Raw genomic sequence first — 24,541 nt, forward strand, 5'->3', positions numbered from 1 at the left:
TGTGATCTGTAGCGAGAGTAGGGTGCAGGTTGAGGCGAGCCTGGAGAGGTGGAGGTATGCACTGGAGAGAAGAGGAATGAAAGTCAGTAGGAGCAAGACGGAATACCTATGCATGATGAGAGGGAGGACAGTGGAATGTTGAGGATGCAAGGAGTAGAGGTGATGAAGGCATATGAGTTTAAATACCTGGGGTCAACTGTCCAAAGTAATGGGGAGTGCAGGAGAGAGGTGAAAAAGAGAGTGCAGGCAGGGTGGAGTGGGTGGAGAAGAGTGTCAGGAGTGATTTGTGACAGAAGGGTACCAGCAAGAGTTAAAGGGAAGGTTTACAAGATGGTTGTGAGACCAGCTATGTTATATGGTTTGGAGACAGTGGCACTGACGAAAAGACAGGAGGTGGCGCTGGAGGTGACAGAGTTGAAGATGCTAAGATTTTCTTTGTGGAGTGACGAAGAAGGACAGGATTAGGGATGATTATATTAGAGGGACAGCTCAGGTTGGACGGTTTGGAGACAAAGCAAGAGAGGCAAGATTGAGATGGCTTGGACATGTGTGGAGGAGAGATGCTGGGTATATTGGGAGAAGGATGCTGAATATGGAGCTGCCAGGGGAGAAGAAAAGAGGAAGGCCAAAGAGGAGGTTTATAGATGTGGTGAGGGAGGACATGCAGGTGGCTGGTGTGACAGAGGAAGATGCAGAAGACAGGAAGAGATGGAAACAGATGATCCGCTGTGGCGACCCCTAACAGGAGCAGCCGAAAGTAATAGTAGTAGTAGTAGTAGATGGGTCAGCGCTACTAAGAGAGGTGCAAGTTAGCGTAAGTTTTTCTATGATTATTGCCGACGGAGGTGGCCAATTTAGGATGGTATCTACTAAAACTGGGCAGGATAATAAACACAGGTGCAGTCTTGTTAATCTAAATGTGACGGCCGTTATACAAACATCTTTCCCACAAGACCCTTCGATTGCTCCTGCTACATTCTGTATTATATTATAACATTTATTTTTGATTGCATTGAGAGCATCATAGTGATTTGGGAACTGTATATAATCTTGCGCTCTTTGCATTAGTGCAATAAGGAGTTGTGACATTGTGATTGGTTGATTGATTAGCTATACTTGCTACTGTTGGCTAACATGAACCAAAGGCCAATAAATGAAGTGAGGCCAAGAGTTTCATTACCGGCTCCAAATCTTCTTTGATTTCTTCACGCGAATAGAGAATAATGTGACTTGGCAGGCGATTAGTTCGCACAGTGTTTTCTTCTGACATTGTGAATAAATTAAAATGCAGAAAAAACACTTTCCTTTCTGACACGCTCCCTGTTTATCATGCAGTGTCCTCTCTAGGTCACAATCATAGCAGCCATGTCAGCAGAGCAACGAGTTAAGAGTTGCTTTTCAGAGGCATTAAATTGCACCAAGGTCATAATTACTAACAGCCATGATAAATCTCATTCAGGGTTTAGTCGGCGTTATGGGTGGGGCTTGGGGGTCCGGCCTGTTCCAATAAGGTCACTGTGCCCCCCTCGGCTGAATTCCCTCCCTGACAAAAAAACTAATAAAACTTAAAATACTTTTACAGCTATAAGTAAAATTAAGTCATAGAATTTGGCAATGGAAGACTTAACACCATCCTGCAAAATAAAGCACGAAACAGTGATACTTTGCATTTATTGTCGTGTATGAAACACTAATACTGTTCTAAACTGTTTAAGTAGATAACTGGAAAGTGCACACGGCAGACTTATGACAGTAACGTAGTATATTTATTATTACGCTGTAACAACCTAGCTATCCCGAGTAGAGCGGAGTACCAAGAGAACGCCCTGGTGGCGATTCTGCCTTATATACTCTTCAGGAACAACCAATAGCTGACCTCCACCTCATTCAGCAACAATCACATTTGAATGTGCACATTCAAAAACGAACAACCCACACTGGTTAATATTCTGTGTTGGGAACACCACAGCTCCTCCCCTGTAAATTCAAACTTCATTTTTTTTCTAGGATTCTAACATATCCTTTTTGCTCTTAAGCTCATAACCATGTACAGTATTTCTTCAACAGTAACCATACATTAGATTACAGATTTCTTTTTTTTTCATTTTTTTTTTTCAATAACCAATCTGCATGTCAGTCACAAGTTCAGTCTATCAGGAGGACGTCTGTCTCTCACAGGACGAGTGTTCCTTTCCACAACTGGCAGTGGTGGTTCTACAGGTCGTTCTTCCACAACCTGTGGTTCAGGATGTTCTGACACATCAGTGTCTGCATTGAAATCATCAATCTCCCAAGAAGCTCTATCACAAGAGTCCATTTGAGTCTGATTTGGATTTCCCTTGACACCCAACATCTGGTTCACATGTCTTTTCACACAATTTCCATTTACTTCAACACTGTATGTGACAGGACCCAACACTTCACTTATAACTCCATTCAACCATTTCTCCCCTCCCCTGTAATTTTTTACCGACACGTGTTGACCAACCTTAAAAGACCTAATACGGGGAAGATTTGGTTCAGACTCGGTCTGCATTCTCTGAGAGAACTTTGGTTTGATAAGACACAACCTGGTTCGCACCTGTCTTCTCAGAAATAGCTCAGCTGGGGTCTTTCCTGTCTTAGTATGGGGTGTGTTTCTGTACCCAATCAGAAAATTTGCTACACAGTGCTCAAGCATCATACCACCAATGGCTCTATTCTTTGCAAGGGATTTCTTAAGATTTTGGACCAATCTTTCAGCTAAACCATTACTTGCAGGATGGTATGCAGGTGACTTGATGTGCTTTACTCCATTTTTAGTCATAAATGACTCAAACTCTTGTGATACGAACTGAGGTCCGTTATCAGTTACAACCTCTTTAGGCAACCCATAAGCTGCAAATAAATTTCTCATTGCTTCAATTGTCTTAGATGAAGTAGTAGTGGTCATGGGAACTATCTCTGGCCATCTAGCATAGGCATCAATCACTACTAAAAACATCTGCTTGTGGTCCTCAGCAAAATCAAGATGTACTCTTTCCCATGGACTCGAAGACCATTTCCATGTATGTATCGGTGCGGTAGCAGGCATACTACGCTGCTGCTGACAAATAGTACACTGATTTACTTCACGTTCAATACTGTCATCTAATGTAGGCCACCAGAATAAACTTCTAGCGAGGGACTTCATTTTAACTATTCCCCAGAGGTGCTCATGTAATTCCGACAATAGCCTGTCTCTTAGTTTATCAGGCACTACCACACGGTAACCCCATAATAAACAATCATCCTCAATGCTAAGCTCTAATTTTCTCTGAAAATAAGGCTTCAGTGACTCATCCTGTACATGTTTAGGCCATCCAGTTAACACCAACTGTTTAACCACTCTTAACACAGGATCTCTGTCTGTTTCTTGGGCTATTTCTCTAGCAGTAAGAGGTAAGTCTTCCAGGTAAGACACTCTGTAAATTGGGTTTGACACCACCTCTACATCAGGCTTCACAGGTAATCTTGATAAAGCATCAGCATTGCTATGCTGCTCTGACTTCTTGTACTGGATTTCGTATGTATACGCTGCCAAAATTAAAGCCCACCTTTGTAATCTAGCGGTGGCCAGTGTTGGCACACCTGTTTTAGGCCCCAGAATTTTCAACAGTGGCTTGTGGTCTGTCAATAACAAGAATTTCCCTCCATAAAGATACTCATGGAATTTCATAACTCCAAAAACAAGACCCAGTGCCTCTTTTTCCAGTTGAGAGTAATTCTGTTCTGTTTTAGTTAACATTCTGGATGCAAATGCGATAGGTCTCTCACTTCCATCTTTCATTTTGTGGCTGATTACAGCACCAATTCCATAAGGAGAAGCATCACATGCTAGTATGATATGTAACTCTGCATCAAAATGTACTAACAATTTATCTGACTGAAGAGACTTCTTTGCACTATCAAATGCACTTTGACATTTCTCTGACCATTCCCAGGTTGCATCTTTATGCAGCAATGCTGTCATTGGATGAATCAAAGTATATAGATTAGGGATAAACTTCCCATAGTAGTTTAACAGAGCTAAGAATGAGCTGAGTTCAGTTACATTTTTCGAACTGGAGCCCTCTGAATAGCATCTGTCTTTTCCTTCATTGGATGTATGCCCATGGCATCAATGACATGCCCTAAGTATGAAACGCTGTTCTGCATGAATGCACACTTCTCTCTTTTAACCCTGAGATTGTAAGTTTCAAGTCGACTAAGCACCTCTTCCAAGTTAGTCAGGTGCCTTTCTGTATCTTTTCCAGTAATTAAGATGTCATCTAAATAACAGATGACCCCTTCCATGCCCTGAAGAACCTGATCCATAATCTTTTGAAAAATAGCAGGGGCACTAGCAACACCGTAGGGTAACCTATTGTAGTGATACAACCCCTCTGTGTGTGTTGATAGTTAGGTAATGTCTTGAATTGTCCTCCAAAAAACACTTGCTGATAAGCCTGCGACAAGTCTAATTTGGTAAACTGCTGACCTCCTGCTAGTTTAGCAGATAAATCTTGGGTTTTGGGTAGTGGATACTGTTCCACATTCAACCATGGATTGATGGTGACCTTGTAGTCTCCACATATTCTCACACTGTCATCCTTTTTAGGCACACAAACTATTGGAGCTGCCCACTCACTGTAATTAATGGTTGAGATGACACCTTCAGCTTCCAATTTTGCCAGTTCTCTCTCTACGGCTTCTCTTAATGCATAAGGCACGTTTCTAGGCTTACAGAACTTGGGCACTGCATCTGGAAATACATGTAGTCTGGCTTCAATACCTTTTAACTTGCCTAGCTCAGGTTTGAACACTGATGCATGTCTGGCACACACATCATCCACTGTATCAGGAGCCACTCTGTTGACTCTTGACCAGTCTAGCTTTAATTGACTTATCCAGTCTCTGCCCATTAATGCAGGATCTCTTCCTTTCACGACTAGTAGTTCTAGCTTTTCTGAGCGTTCCTTGCATTTCACCTTTGCTGCGAATTTTCCTATCAACGGCAATGATTCCTCACTGTAGGTTTTCAGCACACAATTTGCAGGACTAAGTTTCACATCTTAAAACCTGCGTTTAAGTAGAGTTTCAGATATCACTGACACGGCTGCGCCAGTATCTACCTCCATTTTCACCCTTGTACCATTTACACTGACATACACATAGTAGGGTTTCACAATGTCACCTTTACCCATGTCCATTGCAAAAAGTTCGGCCCCTCCACTGTCCAATGTCTGACCAGTGTCAATGTTCTGTATGTGGGGTACTTGGGATTTAGTGGCCTCCCATCTATTTTTTATTTTATATACTTACCTTCATTGACCACTCACTACTAGTAAAGAGGATAATTGTCTGCTGTGTTGTTGTGATAGCCGGTTCTCGCCACAGGAGGGCACTGCAGGTTAATTGCTTCTGGCCTGTGTGGCGTAGTGCTGGCTCCCGCGGTGCACTCTGGGGCATTCGGGTAGAGTCGTCAGATGAGTGTTGCCGTTCGTATAGTTAGCCATGCTCTGAAAACGTGTCCTCTGTAATGTCTATTTGACAGATGGAGTAAAACAACAAAAACACCAGCCCTTGTAAGTGTCATTCTTATCAAGTGTGCTACAAATATTGGTGCCGAAACCCGGGATCAGCGCCATTGCCACCATTGTCAGGAGAAGAAGTGGGGAGCGGAGTGAGAACACGTGACCAACAATGGAACTGGAGCTTGAGCAACTGCAAGACAGGCTGAGTGAGACCCTCCTGCAGTTAGGGCTGGACCAGTTAAAAGAGGTGTGTGTTATTGCTAAAGTCCCCACTGAAAACCAGACAAAGAGGCATGCGCTGATCAGATTTATTAGTGAAACTGTGGATGAAGCAATTGAGAAGGAGGATGAAGAGGTAGCACGTCAGTTTCTGTCCAGACTAGTGGACCTCTCTAGTGAAATGAAGCAGAGAGGGGCGGAGTCACATACTGGTGCAGGTGCAGACAGTACTAACAAGGATGTTGCTGAATTGGCAAGCTTACATGAACAATATCAGGCCTTACAGTCCAGCTTTACTGCATCCACAAAAGCGCTTGAGGAAGAGATATCACGCCTCAGTGAAAAACTAAGTCTTAAAGAACCCAGTAGACCTAGTCAACCTTCAAACCCAATCCCGTCAGTAATCCAACCCCCTGAAGTGACCATACGCAGAGACTTTAAGATAAATGGCCAAATAGGAGAACGGGGGCAGATAGACAAGTTGTCTTATATAAATCTTACGCATCAGATTGATATGGGGGTGAGAAAAGGCCACAGCGAGTTGGAGATAATAGAGGCTGTAATCCGAGCCATCAGCCCTGGGCTGACTCTCCGTGACTTGTTAGAGATCAAAACCGAACTCACCCTCCCTCAGCTGAGGACCATTCTGAAAGGCCATTTCAAAGAGGATAGCTCTGTGGACCTATATCACCGACTAATCAACATCACACAGGACAGTCAGGAGTCACCACAGAACTTCCTGTTCCGAGCCATAGCATGTAAAGAGAGACTCTTAGCAGCAGCGAGAGAGCCTGGCTCTGATGAACAATATAGCCCTGAACTGATACAGAAGAAGTTCCTAAGAGCTGTGGGAACTGGGCTAGTGAATGACCAGGTAAAATATCAGCTCAAGAGCTATCTCGATGATCAAGCAACTACTGATGATGTTCTCATTGTTAAGATGATAGAGGCCGCAAGTTTCGAGTCAGAGAGACAGCGGAAATTCAAGAAGAGCTCCCACAGTAAGGAAACCAGAGTGCGGGAAGTGCGAGCTGAGGCACATCAGTATCTAGGAGCGGAAGCTGCAGTGGTCGGGGGTCAGGAGTCGTCGCCATCAACATCCGCGAGTGTGAAAGCCCTTAAGACACAGGCAGGGAACCAAAAGGAGTCTGCGTTCTACGAGATAATCCAACAGCTGAAAGGAGAAATGGAACAGATGAGAAAAGCCATGAACCCCTCCTCTGGCCAAAGACCTTCTCGTCAGCAGCAGCCTGTGAGGAAGCGCGGATGCAAAGCCTGTCAAGACAGTGAAAGGGGCGACCAGTGCAACCACTGTTTCAAATGCGGACAGAGTGGCCATCTTTCAAGAGGGTGTAGAGCTCAGAGGCCTGAAAAATCGGAGCAGGTAGACACATCTAGCTGTACTGTCACCAGCAAGCTCATCGACGACAGTATTCAGCTACTAGAAGCCAGAGTGTCTGCCCGACAGCGAGACGAGGCAGGGCGGGAACAGCAAGCACCCACAGTGAGTCATATCTCCTCAAAACGCCAGTCACAGCTGCTGAACCTAATTGGAAAGAAATACATGATAAACTGTTACATTGATGGTGTAGCCACACAGGCATTGTGGGATACCGGGTCGCAGGTCTGCCTAATCAGTGAAGAATGGAGGAGAAAACATCTCCCACACACCAAGGTGAGAAGCACAGAAGAGATCCTTGGCCCTGGCACCCTGACTGGTAAAGCAGCAAACCAGACAACCATTCCTTTCTCTGGATGGGTGGAAGTGACTGTCCAGTTAGCACCGAATAGCACCACTCAGACCCCACCAATGGAACTCACTGTGCCAATACTAGTAACCACACACCAGGGCACCGCAGAAGAACCGATCATCGGTTACAATGTAATTGAACACCTGTTAGAGTCTGGAGCTGGACAGCCATCAAGTGTAATCACAAAGGCACTAAGCATTGCGTTCGCGGTTGACTACAAGAAGGCTGAAGTCGTCGTGAAGCTGATAAAGAGCCGAGATGATATGGAAGGTGAGGGGATGGTTAAAGTGGGCCGAGAAAGCATGACTATTCCGGCGGGCCAGACAAAGACTGTTAAGTGTGGTGTTAGAGCAGGGCCCCTCCAAGCAGACCAGAACGTCCTCTTTGAGCCTAATGTGAACCCAAAGTGGCCAGAGGGCCTGAAGGTGGATGAAAACATTGTATGTTTACAGAAGGGAACCTGGTCACGCATCGCTGTCCCAGTGACTAACGTCACAGCTCATGACATCACACTGCCGCCACGGACTCCCCTGGGGCAGACCCAAAGAACTAGAGCCATCTACCCTGCCGCCGTGAAGCCGTTGGATGTGGATGGGACTAGTACAGTGAACCCAGTCATCCCAGGGACCTCCACAACAGGTACAGAACGAAGACCTGTGATTAGAGACACAACAAAGCTGAAAGGGCCAGGTGATGTCAAGACGGAACACCAGGAGGAAGATCTATGGGACCCGCCTGTCCCTCTGAACCACCTGACACCTGAACAACAACTGCAGGTGAGAGAGCTACTGCGGGAGGAGAGTAGTGTGTTCGCACGCGATGACCATGATGTGGGGACTATTCCATCACTCCAGCTCAAGATCCGCCTGAGTGACACCACACCGGTGAAGCGGACATACACATCAGTCCCAAAGCCTCTTCATAAAGAAGTGAAGGAATACCTCGAGGATTTACTGAACAGAGGCTGGATAACTAAGTCAAAATCACCCTACTCAAGCCCAATCGTGTGTGTGCGGAAAAAGGATGGGAGCCTCCGCCTCTGCTGTGACTACTGTGAGTTGAACAAGAGGTCCATCCCAGACCGCCATCCAATACCACGCATCCAGGATATGCTCGACAGCCTGAAGGGGAGTGCCTGGTTTTCTGTCTTGGATCAGGGGAAGGCATATCACCAGGGATTTCTTGAGGAGTCCAGCCGCCCACTGACTGCATTCATCACCCCGTGGGGATTATATGAATGGGTGAGAATTCCCTTCGGACTGTCCTCAGCCCCAGCAGAGTTCCAGAGGTCCATGGAGGAATGTTTGATTGGGCTGAGGGACGACATTTGTCAGCCGTATTTAGATGACAACCTGGTCCACTCAACCACATTCGACGAACACCTCCAGCACCTGAGTAGAGTACTGCACCGCTACAGAAGCCATGGAATCAAGCTGACGGCAAGAAAATGTGAACTCTTCAAAAACCAAGTAAGGTTCCTGGGAAGGCTTGTGACCAAGGATGGATACACAATGGACCCCGCTGATGTGGCCCCGGTCCAGGCACTGAAGGAGAGAGAACCTACGACCATCGGAGAGCTCAGGAAGATGCTGGGATTCATCTCGTATTACCGGCCCTACATACCTAACTTCTCCCGAATCGCAAGGCCTCTCTATGACCTCCTCACCCCAGAGAAGACAGCAGCGGGGAAGCTCAAACAAAAGAGAAAGGACAAGGGGAGGAAGGGCTCCCGAGACCATCTGCCCTCCTCCCACCCAGTTAAGTGGACAGCTGAACACCAACAGGTCCTCTGTCAGTTGATTGAATTCCTCATCCAGCCACCAGTGTTGGGCTACCCAGACTTTGAACAGCCCTTTATCCTTCACTGCGACGCGTCACGAGAGGGCCTCGGGGCAGTATTGTATCAAAGACAGTCACAGGGTGGGCTGGCAGTCATCGCGTACGGGTCTAGGACACTGACAACTCCTGAGAAGAACTACCATCTCCACTCAGGGAAGTTGGAGTTCCTCGCGATGAAATGGGCCATATGTGAGAGATTTAGAGATTACCTCTACCACGCTCCATCATTCACTGTCTACACAGACAATAATCCCCTCACCTATGTGCTCACGACAGCCAAACTGAATGCGACCACCCACAGGTGGGTAGCAGAGTTAGCCGATTTCCAGTTCTCTATCAAGTACCGGCCTGGACGAGCCAATGGGGACGCAGATAGCCTCTCACGCATGCCGATGGAGCAGTACATGCAGACCTGTTCACAAGAAGTACACCCCGAGGTCATGAACAGTGTGACCCAGGCGCTGTCAGTACAGCTGGAGAGAGCTGAGCCTTGGATGTGTCCGGTAACCATAGCCACAGCACTAGCCGAGTTTGAGAAGCAACATACATCACCTGTGGCAGAGATACCCAGTCAGACGGTGAGAGACGCCCAGAGGGAGGATGCTGTCATTGGTGAGGTGCTGAAGTACATAACCTCCAATCAGTGGCCTCGGGGAAAAACACAGTGTGCGAGCAGGGGTGTTGCGACACTCATGAGAGAGAAGCATCGGCTGTGCCTTGATGATGATGGCATCCTGCGCCGGAAAACAGCTACCCGAACTCAGCTAGTCCTGCCGAAAAAGTTCCATGAGCTGGTGTATAAAGAACTGCACAGAGACCTGGGCCATCTAGGCGTGGAGAGGGTGTTGCACCTGTTGAGGGACCGTTTCTATTGGCCTCACATGCAGAAAGATGTGGAACATTACATCACACAGGTGTGTAGCTGCCTGAAGACCAAGCGCCCCAACAAACCAACTAGAGCCCCTCTCACCAACATCGTGACCACACACCCATTTGAGATGGTCTCCATTGACTTCTTACACTTAGAGAAGTGTAAGGGAGGGTACGAGTATATACTGGTGGTTATGGACCACTTTACCCGTTTCGTTCAAGCCTATGCATGCAGAAACAAAGCTGCCAAGACCGCCGCAGAGAAGGTATTCGGGAACTTTGTGCTGAGATTTGGTTTCCCGGCGACGCTGCACCATGACCAAGGGAAGGAGTTTGACAATAAGCTCTTCGCCAAGCAGCAGGAGTACAGTGGAGTCAGGGGTTCTCACACAACACCGTATCACCCGCAAGGAAATGGTCAGGTCGAGCGTTTCAACAGAACGGTTCTGGCGATGCTGAGAAACCTGCCAGCGGTTGCGAAAACGGATTGGAAAGCGTCACTCCCAAAGGTGATACATGCATACAACTGCACCCGAAGTGAAGCGACCGGATTTGCACCTTACTATCTGTTGTTCGGCAGAAATCCAAGACTTCCCATTGACCTGATGTTTGGCCTTAGAGCAAAGGACCAGGCACTATCCCATCAAGAATATGCAGAGAAGTGGAAGGCCCGCATGAATGACGCCTATCGCCTAGCATCAGAGACAGCACGGAAGGAGGGGGCCAGAAACAAAACACTATACGACAAAAGGGCCCACGGGACAGAGCTGTATCCCGGATGCAGGGTTCTCATCCGCAACCTGAACGAGAAAGGAGGACCGGGGAAATTAAGACCATTCTGGGAGGACCAGGTGCATGTAGTAACACAGAGGAAGCACGCCGACAGCCCTGTGTATGAGCTGAAGCCGGAGAATGGAAAAGGACGAACCAGAATCATGCATAGGAACCTTCTTCTGCCATGCGACTTCCTGCCGGTGGAACCAAGAGAAGAGGACTTACCTGTGAAACCTAGACGGGAGAGAAAGAAGACAGACAGACAAATGCAGTGGAACCAGGAACAGGACAGTGACTCAGATGATGAGGATAACTGGAGATGCATCGTGGGACGACCAACAGTCAGAGCCAGTGAGCGGATCCAGAGTCAGCTGAGCCCAGACGCCTTGGAGTTCTATCCGGAGGAAAGAGACGGTCAAGATGAAGAGGATTTTGCGGAGCAGCCTGCAACAATAGAGGACAATGGGACAGTGTCAGAGAATGGCGAGACATCTGGAGCTGAAGAAGAGGATGAGCCCGATGACGACAAGAGCCCGGAAGATGCCTTGCAGCCTCCACCAGAAGATGCCTTGCAGCCTCCTCCAGGGGAAGCTGTGCAGCCTGCCAGAGAAAAAGCATATCCTTTGAGAAATAGAAGGCCTACACCGGTGTTTGCTTGTCACAGACTGGGGCAGCCTGGTGTGTCTGGTGGATGGGCAAATCAGACGGGTCAGTATAGATAAATAAATGAAAAAAAATTATTTTTTTTTAAAAGGAACCCAAAGAAGACTTTTGACATGTTACAATTGTTATAGCTATGTGATTTTAGTTGTCCTGTGATCACCAGACATAGAGTTACTGTCGCATTGGTGTTTTAGAACACACCTGTTACCACCAGGGATATTACTATTACAAAGTTATTTGCTTTTAGTCAGATACTATAGCTCCCCGGCCTCAAGACGGACGAAGCGGTGGATTCAAGTGCACATTATTTACTGCAAACATATACCATTAATAGGAGATGTGTGTTATATGTTGTGACTGATTACAGTACAGTATCCAGATTGACTCCTGCTTAGTAATGACCTATCTTTTCGGTGGGGAGTTGTGCAATGTGGACTGGTGGATTTGTTGTCTCGGGACGCCATTGTCTTTTTGAGGGGAGAGTGTGGGGTACTTGGGATTTAGTGGCCCCCCATCTATTTTTTATTTTATATACTTACCTTCATTGACCACTCACTACTAGTAAAGAGGAGAATTGTCTGCTGTGTTGTTGTGATAGCCGGTTCTCGCCACAGGAGGGCACTGCAGGTTAATTGCTTCTGGCCTGTGTGGCGTAGTGCTGGCTCCCGCGGTGCACTCTGGGGCATTCGGGTAGAGTCGTCAGATGAGTGTTGCCGTTCGTATAGTTAGCCATGCTCTGAAAACGTGTCCTCTGTAATGTCTATTTGACAGATGGAGTAAAACAACAAAAACACCAGCCCTTGTAAGTGTCATTCTTATCAAGTGTGCTACATGTACAGCATCCACCATGCACCTTGTCGGCACACAGCAGTCGTCTCTGGCACTGCAGAGCTGAGGCTGGATAGGATCTCCATCTGCCCGAAGACTGTGAGCGTTGCCCTGGTCCACGTGCTGGGGAGCGTTGCAACCAAGTCTTCCCTGCTGCTTGATAGCGCTGGAATTTGTACATGTCCCGTGCTGGGGAGCATTGCAACATTCCAAATGCCTGGTCCCTTTCGATGCCTTGCCATAGCTTCCTTCTTTAGGTGAACGGCATGCTTTTGCGATGTGTCCCTTTTTCTTGCACTGGTGACACTCTGCGTCCTTGAACCTGCATTCATCCGGTCTGTGGCCTTTTCCATTGCAGCGATAGCAGGGCTTTCCATTAGCTTTAGACTTGACCGTAGCCTCTCTATGCTTTATGTTAGCCTTCTTTTCTACCACATTAGCTTTATAGCCTTTCTGTGCAAACTGTTGCGCACTGTTGCCTTTTGTTACCTCAAAAGAAAGCGCCATTTCAACTGCGAGCTGTAACGTTAAGTCTTTTGTGTGAGCAGCATTGAGTAACCGATCTCTTAGCTCACTGCTCTTAACTCCACAGACAAACCTATCACGCAACGCTTCATCTAAAAATGTTCCAAATTTGCATGTGGCTGCTAACTTTCTCAAACTTGCAATGTCCTCACTTATTGTTTCGTTTTCCTTTTGGTTTCTTCCGTGAAACTTGCATCTCTCGGCAATAAAGTTGGTTTTCGGGATGTAGTGCTTTTCTAGCATTCCCACCAGTACTTCATATGTTTTACCCGATGGTTTATCTGGCGCGCACAAATCCATCAGCAAGCTATGCGCCCTTTTTCCTACCACCGTCAGAAATACCGCTTTGGTTTTCTCATCTCGAGTGTCCAATCCATTTGCTGCGAAGTACTGCTCTAACCGCTGGCGATAACTATCAAAACTTTCCTCACTTTCCTCGAAGTGGAAATCTTCTGGCATACCGAATGCCATCTTCTGTTCGACGGTCCTTTCACTCACCGAACGTCTCTCTCTGGTTGTTCGTCGTTTACTTCTGCCTCGCTGGGGCTGCTTGACATGCGAACTCTGTGACTTCCAACTTAAACATCCCATCCTCGTCGCCAAACTGTCGTGTATGAAACACTAATACTGTTCTAAACTGTTTAAGTAGATAACTGGAAAGTGCACACGGCAGACTTATGACAGTAACGTAGTATATTTATTATTACGCTGTAACAACCTAGCTATCCCAGCAGAGCGGAGTACCAAGAGAACGCCCTGGTGGCGATTCTGCTTTATATACTCTTCAGGAACAACCAATAGCTGACCTCTACCTTATTCAGCACCAATCACATTTGAATGTGCACATTCAAAAACAAACAACCCACACTGGTTAATATTCTGTGTTGGGAACACCACATTTATGAAACCATTTCTTTCTAAAAAATAACAGCCCCCTGCCTAGCCAGTTAGAAACAACCACCATATCAGCATTGTATGACCAGTAAATCAGTTATATTACAAAGGTGAACTTATCGTTACGTAAGAGACGTTAAGTGGGCGGCACTAATGTGGACATTTTCTTGGCGGTACACAAAGCTAAAACTTAACGAGCTGTTCTAGTGCCGAGTTCATTAATCCACTTATGCATCTTGGGAAAATGTCCCTCCTGCTTTGCACACTGTGCTATTTAAGAGTGGTATTGTTTGCGCTTTTGTAATTGTGGCTGCGTCTCTGGATGAGCGCGCGTATGGTTGTACAATTACGCATACCGGTTCTTGATGTGGCCTGAAGGATATTGTTTATCATTTAATTTCCTGGGTTCGAACCCCGGGGTTGTCCAACCTTGGTGGTCGTCCCAGGTCGTCCTCTGTGTGGAGTTTGCACGTTCTCCCCGTGTCCGCGTGGGTTTTCTCCGGGTGCCCCGGTTTCCCCCACCATCAAAAAGACATGCATGTTAGGGTTAATACTCCTGCCTGTGCCCCTGAGCAAGGCAATGGAAACAAGAACTGGAGTTGGTCCCTGGGCGCTGCACGGCGGCTGCCCGCTGCTCCTAGCTACACAGCTAGGATGGGTTAAATGCAGGGAAAGAATTTCCCCACAGGGATTAATAAAGTAGTACCAAAACAAAACAAACAAAAAAATGTTGCGTAACCTTTGAAGGTGGTGGCCCAATGTGTAGGTTTATTCATTGTGTAGAACTGCCTCTTGCAGTACTTTATTAAATGAAAAGAAAATTTAACAGATTTCCCCCTGTGCATCTTTAAGTTTTGTGGATGTAGTGTGTGTGCGCCTATGCACATAAATGACAGTATATATGTATGTATGCCTCTGTCATAGTTTATTTCTTTCATGAAACATGATGATGTTAATTATACACTTAATAAAAGTTATGTGAGGTAAACAAAATGCCCCTCTGTCAAAGTTGATTGCCCGTCTGTTCCTTACGCTCTGGCGCCGACCCTGAGCTGGGGTTAAAAAAAAGAGGGTTTGACCCACCCATTCCCTCTTCTCTTTTGTGCAAAATGGCCATTGCATCCTTGTAGTAAATCTCAACAACAGACTTTTAACACCCAAAAAAAGGCTTTCGCTGGCACATATTGTTATTAGAAGGCCCTGTGACTCTTACAGTGCTGCACCTAGAAACATAAAACCAATTTAAAAACAAAAGTGTTTTGCTTTCATGTTCTGTACCTAAAAAAAAAAATGAGACATGGTGTCAACATGCGTGTGGCCCCAGTGTGTTGAACATGCTGCTGGAGCCACATTAGTATTGGTCTGTGTGCTTGCGTGTTTGATAGAAAGACAAATTCTAAAGGTTGGCCGGAAAAAAAAATTAAGCAAATCATGTATGTTTTGAGAACTTTTTGAGTCATTAGTTAAAAAAGGAAAGATTTTTACATATGTGGTCCTCAGTATTTTCATATCGAATAACAAAGTTGGTTTTTTTTTACATGTGATAGAATATTGAGAGAGGATTTGTGTATATGGGGGTGGAGTGTACGTGTGTGTGTGTGTGTGTGTGTGTGTGTCCAGAGATGGGCAGGATTTCAATTAAATGTATTTAAAATATGTATCTCATTACTTTTGAGTATTTTGTAATATGTATTTTGCTGGACAAAAAAAGATATAATTTGTATATTTGTGTGTATTTGAAATATTGGCAGAGGGAGTGGAGCAGCGACCGGCACAGCTCAGAAGAATGGGGTAACTGGCCGGATACAATTGGGGAGAAAAGAGGGGGGGAAATCCAAAAAAACAAAAAAAACAAAAAAAACCTCATCATAATTTTAAAGAAAGAAAGTCATGTATTAATTAAAAAGCTTTCATTCTGATCTTTACTCTAAAGCTAAATGTTTATTTTTTTGGATAAAATATTTTACAATATGGATTATAGAGAGTTAATACAATTCAAAATGAATTGACTCCATTCCTGGATAATGCTTAAGTAACATATAAATGACTGTTTTAGTGTCTGTTATGTGAGTTGTTGTCTTTTTGAATGCTGTTGGTTTTAAGGTGCAACTGGTAGGCTTACTCAGTTTAATGATATCTTTATACATTTTTCTTTAGGCAGATGTCAGTCATCTCAGGAGATGAATGGCAATGAACCACCAGAGCCTGGCCAGGCTGGCCCATCATCTGCCACATCTGCAGAAGAAGAAACCACACCAATGCTCAAATGTGCAATGCTGGAGGGGAAACACTTCCAAATAGTGACGCAGATACCAAGCGTAAAGATAGAGGCCGAGTGTCAGCTGTGCTAACAAAAAGTCACAATATGTGTCTCTCTTGCAGAGACATCACATTTTGAAAGTCAATTTATTTATTTTATTTAGATAGCCCATTATCACAAATTACAAACTTGTCTCAGTGGGCTTTGAAACCAACTTGAAACAAAAGCACCCTGATTAAATGAAGGAATTTGAAGACCACAAAAAGGAACTGGAAAACTTGGAAAAGCAAAAAAAAACAGGACTTCATACAAAAAAACTACTCTTTCAACGTGGTTCAGTGACACAAAATAAAATTGACTCTCTTGTCACATCCTTTGTCACTAAAGGCATGTACCTTTTGGCCACTGTTGAGCATAAAGAATTTATGGACTTCGCCAAGGTGCTAAAATATGTCTGGGAGGACACTTGGGAGAGGAATCGATGAAGACTTTAATAATAAAAGAGCAAGTCTGAAGGAGAGATTTAAGTACATACAACATGCTTGCACCACTGCAGATATCTGATTAAATAAGAAGAGAAGCTTCCTGAGATCATGCCTGCCTCATAACTCCCACCAGTCAAAGAAGTAGAGCTTGATTTCCCTGAGGAATACTGCAGACTCATCAAGTCCATTGCCACTGCAGTTGACCACCTTCAAGGTCAGACCTTATGCAACTATGATGAGCTCATACCTACCCTCTTTGTTGTCCAGGCTAAACTACATGACCTGCCAGCTTCAAACCTGCGGTACTGCTCACATATTTGCAAGCTGCCATAGCTTGCTTTGAGAATAGGTTCAGTAGCTTTTTACAGCTGAAGACTGATGTCAATGAAGCCATCCTGGCTACAGCAACCCACCCGTTTTTCAGGATGCAAGGTTGCCCCCCAAACTAGCTGCAGAGAAGAAGATGATACATCACCTGTTTCTGCACTCAGCTGAAGGGCTTGGCCTTGTGTCAGAAAGTGAGACTGCCTCATCAAATACCACTGAGGAGAATGAAGAGGATTTCTTCATCTTCTGTGACCAGGGTACAGGTAAACTACTCTCACTTCAGTGTCTTAAGGTTAAACTGCAATTTCATGAATTAATCATCAAAACTGAATATCCATCAATTAAAAAATAAATGAGTAGCTAGTTTCATGTCATGTTTTTAAATATTTTTGTGATATTAAAAATCCTTGAATGTAATGTAAATTCATAACAACTTTTTTTTCCCTGTTTGCCTCTACTGTTTCCAATCCCAACAACAGGAACTGAGAGCCAGTTGGGCACAGAGATGTTGCCCAGCCACAGCAAAGCAGAGTTGGAGACCCTTCACTTTCTGGAGGACCCCAGAAAGGAACTTTCCTCGCTGGATTCATACCCACTGATCAAGCTACTCTTTGTGAGATTCAACACCGCTTTGCCATCATCGGCACCAGTTGAGCATCTCTTCTCCTTTGCAAGCTTGGTTTACCACCCTCACAGAAGGCAATTAACAGCTGAACTGATGGAGATGTTAGTTGTGCTGAAAATCAAAACTGAAACGTAAGAAAAAATTGTTAGATATTGCTTTGTGCTGAAAATCAACTAAAACAGAAATGGAAGGACTGCAGTGTTAATGGGTACACAAAGGAATATACTTTTCAATTGTCTGTTCACTCAGTCAGTCAATGGTCACTTTGACTAACAGAAACCATCCTGCATGCACACCTGAATTCACAGCCTCCCACCTCCTCACAGCAAGAAGGTCCTGGGTTCGAGCCCCTGGGTAGTCCAGCCTTGGTGGGTCATCCTGGGTCGTCCTCTGTGTGGAGTTTGTATGTTCTCCCCATGTCTGTGTGGGTTTCCTCTGGGGACTCTGGTTTCCTCCCACAGTCCAAATACATGTAGGTCAGGTGACTTGGCATTACTAAATTGTCCCTGGGTATGAATGTGTGTGTGTGTTTGTGTGTGTGTGTGGACCCTGTGTGATGGCCTGGTGGCCTGTCCAGGGTGTCTCCCAGCCTGCCGCCCAATGACTGCTGGGATAGGCTCCAGTATCCCTGCAACCCTGAGAGCAGGATAAGCGGTTCGGATCATGGATGGGTGGATATTAGGCGTCAGGTGTAATGACACCTGCTAAGTCGCCAGTTCCTGAAACCTTGGCAACGTTCTGCAGATGGGCAAAGTAAGGGTCAGGATCGTCCTCTCCGAGCCACTATGCTGAAATACGGATCTAAACATGGGAACCTTGCAATGTAAACATTATAGTCTTTTGAATAAAGATATTATGATTTCCTAACATCTTTTAAGATAACTTTTGTCAACATAGCCGGTGTGGTTTAACAATATACTCGGCGTTTGCACAATGGAAAGCTCTGCAGTTTAGCTTAATCTGCATATCTAGAGCCGGTTTTAACGACTTATGACAAATGCAATGACACCCCGGCGTTCTTCAGCGAACAAATTAGTCCCAAGATATACTAGCATTGCCCTGTGATGACGATGATCAGAAATACATGACAGGTGTTGTATTGTGCTGTGGGTGGGTTAAAACGTTTGTGTCGGGAAGTGTACCATACATCAGTTCTTGGAAGCGAAGAGGCAGTCCACACACACACACACACACACATTTCAAAGGTTTCAAAGTTCACTTCCTCTGCCTGCATCGCAGTGAAAACACTTCAGTTTTTTAATCTGTTCCAAGATATGACTCAATAAATTGTCAAGGGACTGAACGACTTCTCATAACATCACAGATAATGACTTGTTAGCATTTTCCATGACCTCTAGCCTGTGATGCGGGATATTACACACCTCCTCAGACGGCATTCAGACACGTACCTATTTTTGAAGGTGACTCGGAGCCTCATGTCCAGCTGCCTGAAAAACACTGTTCATTTTCTGTCTCCAGACTGTTCATCTTTTTCCAGATAGGGGAGTCATTATCTGGAGACACCATATGCTTATCCCAGAAAGGGAGACTGTTTGATTCAGTAATACTCTGCCCAGCTCGACTGTTATTTTATCGGTAAATAAATCACGCGCTGAACCAGAGTGCTATCTCGAGTGTCCATCCTGCCTTTGGAGACAGATGGTGTTGGTCCCTGCATAGTTTACCGAGGATTGCGAGTGCAAGTCGTGTCTTTCGGTGGCGGGGTGTCAAACCACAACAAAACCACCCAGCTTGCCCGCCTCCCACAGCCCCTATAACGACAAAACTGTAGCTTGCATTCAGTTTTGAGTGAGAATTTCAAACCGTAATAAGGCTTAAAAGGATCGATTCACTTATTTAACTGAGACCTCATTAAAATATCAGGTGTCATTCAGATTTGCACAGAGGAAAACTGCATTGATTGCTTCAGTGTTGAGAAACTTAACACCTTGCTAAATGGCTGGGCTTCAGCACAGTCCGATGGGGCAATCTTTTAAGCGTTCAACTTCTGCATTTCTTACATACAGTTAGTTGTCTTACTACAGGTTTGCTCTATTCCATATATATAACTTGATCTTCACAAGGTTCTTGTGACCGCTGTGATCTTTTCTTTAGGGATAGGCCTTGATTTCAATATACAGTCTAGATGGTCTAAATTTCACCTTTTGTTTTAATTAGGTTATTGCATAAAGATAGTTTAGGTTACCTCTAACCCATGGTACTTTGGCAAGCTTTTTCTTCTTTTTTTGTGTGTGTTCAGAAAATACACTACTAGGGGGCATCTGGGTAGCATGGCAGTCTATTCTGTTGCCTGCCTATGAATATTCATGAAATTGCAGTTTAACCTTAAGACACTGAAGTGAGAGTAGTTTACCCGTACCCTGGTCAGAGAAGATGAAGAAATCATCGTCATTTTCTTCAGTGGTGTTTGATGGGGCAGTCTCACTTTCTGACCCAAGGTCTTGCTCTTCAGCTGAGTGCAGAAAAGGTGATGTATCCTCTTCTTCTCTGCAGCTAGTTTGGGAGGCAACCTTGAATCTTGAAATACGGGTGGGTTGCTGTAGCCAGGATGGCGTCATTAACATCAGTCTTCAGCTGTAAGAAGCTACTGAACCTTCTCTCAAAGCCAGTTATGGTGCCTTGCAAGATATGTGAGCAGTGGGCATCCAGGTAGCATAGTGGTCTATTCTATTGCCTACCAACATGGGGATCACCGGTTTGAATCCCCGTGTTACCTCCGGCTTGGTCGGGCGTTCCTACAGACACAATTGTCCGTGTCTGCGGGTGGGAAGGCAGATGTGGGTATGTGTCCTGGTCGCTGCACTAGCACCTCCTCTGGTCAGTCGGGGCACCTGTTCATGGGGGAGGGGGAACTGGGGAGAATAGCGTGATCCTCCCACGTGCCACGAGCCCCTGGTGAAACTCCTCACTGTCAGGTGAAAAGAAGCGGCTGGTGACTCCACATGGAGGAGGCATGTGGTAGTCTGCAGCCCTACCCAGATCGGCAGAGGGGGTGGAGCAGCGACTGGGATGGCTAGGAAGAGTAATTGGCCGGATACAATTCGGGAGAAAAGAGGGGAGGGGGATCCAAAAAACAAAAAAAAACAAACAAAGACACTACCATTGCAGTGATAACTTTACAATAGCTCCCACTATTGGCCAAAAAGCCAATAGTGGGAGCCTTTTGCAAAGTCCCGCCCCCCTTAGTTACTGTTGCTATGCCCGTCAAGCATTTCAGAACTATCCAGGAAGTAGCCGGAAAACACCAAAACATGAAGGAAGAAATCAGCGCATTGTGTGGGTAAAAGTCACAGTAATGATATGTTAGCTGTATTAGCTATCAATAATAGCTAGTAGCAAGCTTAGCTTGGAGCAGACAGGTATTTGTGTTGATTTTGGATGGATTAAGCTGGCCATGGGGTCTGCTGTACTGCCAAATCTATTGCCGACATTACGCTTCTTGCGTTCTGGGTTTCGGGAAGGGAAAGAAAATGACACCCCCTCCAAACCTTTCAGATATCTAGTATCCGATCTGCAGATCCCATAGGCACACCGTTTCAGCATTTTGCTGTGTGTTTGAAAGCTTGACGGACCGTTGCTAAGGTAGGATTGGACGAGCACAATTCTGGGGCGGTACTTTGCGAAAGGTCAGTTGTGCCAGGGACGTTTTCATGTTCAGCTATGTTTGGCTATGATCATAGGTTTTTTTTTCTTTGTTTGTTTTTTTGCCATCCGTGCATGATACAATAGGCCATGACAATGCTGAAAATACAACTTCGAGTCTCATATCTGGGGTTACCTCTTAATGACCGTGTTTGCCAAGGTGATAGAATCAGGAGAAGAAGAAGAGGAAAAAAAACAGGAGATGGGAAATGGGCAGGAGGCGAAGTGGGTTATGTACAATTTTAGAACAGACCCTTCGGCTTGATGTTTGGGAGACTGGCGGTGGTATATGTCAAGGTGGCATTCAGCCACAGAGTATCAGCGGACACATGAATGCAACAGGTGAGAGAGAGAAAAGACACAAGGGACTGAAGAGAGGAGAAAAGGGAGGGCAGGAGGTCAGGGTAGGGAGGGGAGTGCAGAAGGAAGACGGGTGGAGAGAAGGAGGAGGTCATATAGCGTGTGAAGTTACACACTGATTTAACGGAGAGATGGGGGTGAGGTGGGGAGGTGTTATCTTCACAGGACCTCGGAGTAATGTGTTTCATGAATATTAGACAGAAGCCAAAGATGGAAAACTCCAGAGGAGGAGGTGAAGGGGGGAAAGAGTGCCAGGAGAGGAGGGGAGAGGAAGAACGAGAGGAGAAAAGGCAGGAGGATTAGGTGAAGGCTCAGTTGGTAGAGGAGAATAGCGGTGAGAGAGAGGAAAGAGAACAGGGAAGAGGTGGGAAAGTAGTTGAGGGAGAGACGGGGGGGAGCTGGATGTTTATAGTGTTTAAAAGGAGATAAATGTCTTGGAAGGGGGAGGAGTGATAAATTATGTTTAGATAGGTGGTGGGAAGACAGAATGGACAAAGAAGGGAAGAGGAGAGGAGAGGAAAGAGGTGGTGTAGCAGGGCTTCTTCATGGTTGGAGTGTGTTGGTATTAATGTGGGTCTGTCTGTGCAGATGCATGTATTTGTATCGTGACTTAGAGTGTATGTGTGTGTGTGTGTGTGTGTGTGTGTGTGTGTGTGTGTGTGTGTGTGTGTGTGTGTGTGTGTGTGTGTGTGTGTCTTTGCCTGTGTGTGTGTTTCCTTGTGTGTGCATGTATATATATATGTGTGTGTGTGTGTGTGTGTGTGTGTGTGTGTATGTATGTATGCCTAGCTGTCTGCTGTCTGTGTTGCATTTCAGCCCAAACTATACTTAAACCACAACCTATAAATTCAAATTTGCATAAACCTGCCTGATCAATCCAACAAACATGATTTATGGTTCGTCCAATTAATTTGTTAAACTTCACAAACGTGTGGTGATGTCCCTGGATATCAAGGCAACTAGATCTCTGCTTACATTTACATTACAAAGATGGATGCACAAAGTTAGAGGACTGAGAAAAGTGTTTCAGTGATTTGAAGTGAAGCAAAGGAATGAATAGATAAACAGATAAGGGACTGGGGCGCTGTTGTGGTTATTTAAGTTTGGTGACGGCATGGCTGCAGATTGAAAGACGAGGTGCACAGGGTTTACCGTATATCCTTATCAGACTGAATCCTTGATAAAATCATACTGTACAACATGAGCTTAAATACCAAAAATGTACTCATGTGAAAGGATCTGATTCTTAAAAAATGAATAAATATATATATTTTTTTATAATTGGCATTAGTCCTGTGATGCTGGACACAGGTTACCTATTTGCAATGGTTAAGTTATTCATTTTTATTATTGTTCGTATAATTCATTTATTCTTTTTTTTCTTTTTTTGTCTGTGCTCCCGGAGCCATTGGTCTGACAAGTGGAGTCTGATGCTGTGTCCGGCGGAGGGAGGGTAACAGAACCATGTTTGACCAACTGTCTTCCACTCCACCTCTCTTTTCGTTCACCGTGGTGATGGAAAAAGTGTCCACTGTACTCTAGAGTCTTTCACTAAACAGATGTAATCATCCTTGACACCCACGGTGTTGGCAATGACACGTACAAACACACAATGCACACACACACACACACACACATATGCACACGTAAACACATATACACACACACACATGCATGCACATGCACACACACATGCACACGCACACATAAACATGCATATGTGAATGCACACCCTTGCTATTTTTAACTAGCTTGCTCTCTCTCTCTCTCTCACACACACACACACACACACACACACACACACACACACACATGCACATCTAAACCCTGTTTCATCTCACCTCAGCAGCAGCTCACAGTAATGGTGGTACGCTTTGGTGTGTGCATGTGTGTGAAGATAGCTCAAAGTCCTGGCTGCCAGCCTGCATTATTAAAGGCCGGATTCTGTCTGCAGGCGTCAAACTGGTCAACAGAGGGTACGGTTTGCTGTCCAGAGGGAATGAGTTCACGAGAGGTGAACACTAGAGGTTAACCAGGCTCACAGGCGGCTCTGCGGTGTTACAGAACGCCAAGTTCTACAAAGAGGACAGACAGACAAGCAGGCAGGCAGGCAGACAGACAGGCAGACAGACAGACAGATAGATAATGAGTGACGGGACGCCCACCGGTGAACCAGGCCGTATGAAAAGCTTCTTAATGGAAGTATGGATAAAAACAAAAGGTGTATGTACATATTGCAATGATGAACTGTCTTTCCACCAGAGCACGAAACTGAAGTCCCACATGCCAAGCACGTCTGTGTCAGCGCTGATACAACACCAGGCTGTGTTCACTTAACTACACTTGCGGCTGGCTGCAGCCAGAATGAGCACCTCATCATTCTGGCTGCACTCATCATCAAAACCAAATCAGCGCAGCTCACAAATGAAACGGCAAAATGGGTCGCCATGGTCATTTGGGTGAGATTTTGCGTGACTATCGGCCACTGGTTTACATCCACAAATCAACAAAAGCTGATGAAATTATGTAATTGAATAAATAAAGTCTGTTTTACAGATTCCTTGAATCATTTGGTTATTCTTCATTCTTACAAACACAATCACAGATTATATTGGGCTTTTACCAAAAGAGTAGTAAATTTGAATAATTTAGATGTGTGATTAATCCTGATTCATAATTTAACACACACACACAACACACACACACACACACACACACACACACACACACACACACACACACACACACACACACACACACACACACACACACACACACACACACACATACATACATAGTTGTCTGTCACAGCCTATCATGTGATCAATCTGAGAGACTACTACGTATGACCTCATCTGGTTCCATCCATGTTCGTATCCATGGTGAAGAACCAAGAAACTCTTCGGATGTAAACTGGTCCAGCC

This window comes from Lampris incognitus, chromosome 2 (genome assembly GCF_029633865.1).
Source record: "Lampris incognitus isolate fLamInc1 chromosome 2, fLamInc1.hap2, whole genome shotgun sequence".
Classification (NCBI taxonomy): Eukaryota; Metazoa; Chordata; class Actinopteri; order Lampriformes; family Lampridae; genus Lampris; species Lampris incognitus.